Source organism: Crocodylus porosus, unplaced genomic scaffold (genome assembly GCF_001723895.1).
Source record: "Crocodylus porosus isolate Cpor-Errol unplaced genomic scaffold, CroPor_comp1, whole genome shotgun sequence".
In the NCBI taxonomy this organism is placed as follows: domain Eukaryota; kingdom Metazoa; phylum Chordata; order Crocodylia; family Crocodylidae; genus Crocodylus; species Crocodylus porosus.
Genome location: NW_017728886.1, coordinates 183528231 through 183529600, shown reverse-complemented (window position 1 = coordinate 183529600; position 1370 = coordinate 183528231).

The window sequence follows — 1370 nt, the reverse complement described above, 5'->3', positions numbered from 1 at the left end:
CGGGGGGAAGGGAGGAGCAGGTCTTCCCAGCGGGGCCACGAGCTAATTGCTCCTCGCGTGCAGCGCCCCGCCAAGTGCTGCCTGCCGCCCCGCGGAGCCCCTGCTAATGGGGACAGGCTCGAGCCGGGTCCCCCGGCTGCACGTGTGGCCTTGACATGCAGAAGGCTCAGGCTCAAATGAAAGCTGCCTGGGAACCAGCCCTACAGGTGATGCCCACTTCCAAGCAGTAACTTTCGAACTGGTTGGCTCTTTTTTGTGCAGCTGGAGAGTCCCTATTGTCCGAATGACTTTGCACGTGGGGTGGCTCTAAATTTATTTCCTGCGATTCACAAGGAAATAGTATGATTGCTACTTCACACCTGCTGCCAGCCTACATTTATGGTGCGATTCACCAATGAACGGGGCAATCTACTTTGCGTGTGTAGCCAGGCTGAATTTATTTCACGATTCACTAATGAATGGTGTGATCGTTACTTTGCAGCATGGCTGGTCTAAATTTACTACGGGATTCACTTATGAATGGTGTGATCAGTACTTTGCAGGTGTGACTGGACTAAATTTATTCATAGAATCATAGAAGTAGGGTCAGAAGGGACCTTGTAGATCTTCAAGTCCGACCCCTGGCCTGGGCGGGAGAAAAGACTGGACTCAAATGAGTCCAGCCAGGTAGTCATCAAACCTCTTCTTAAAGATCCCTAGGGTAGGAGCCAGCATCACTTCCTTTGGAAGTTGGTTCCAGCTCCTAGCCGCCATGACAGTGAAGTAGTTCTTGCAGATGTCTAATCTAAACCTACTCTCCAATAATTTGTGTCCATTGTTCCTTGTCATGCCAGGGGGCGCTAGGGGAAACAGTGTCTCTCCTAAACCCTTCTGGTCCCCGCTAGTGAGTTTACAGACAGTCACCAGGTCCCCCCTCAGCCTTCTCTTGTGAAGGCTGACAGGTTTAGGTCCCACAGTCTTTCAATGTAGGGTCTGCCCTATAGTTCCCGGATCATGTGGGTAGCCCTCCTCTGGACCCTTTCAATGTTGTCCACATCCCTCCTGAAATGGGGCGGACAGAACTGGACACAGTACTCCAGCTGTGGCCTGACCAACGTGGTGTGCAATTCACCAGCAAATTGCATAATATATGTAACTGATGGAAGGGGCCCTGGCCTGTCTGGTTTTGAGCAGTGAATTCGAATTTAAGAGAAATAGGAAAAGCAGGAAAGAGGGGAAAAAACAGTTCATTACTTTCTGTTCCCCTCTCCCTGTCCCCCCCTCACCAGCCCCTTGTTACCTCCCAGGGAATTGCTATTTGGTTTTTATGATCAATCACACAGAGCAATGGAACAGGAGCCCAACTTTCTGCAAAACAACTTTGTCCCTAA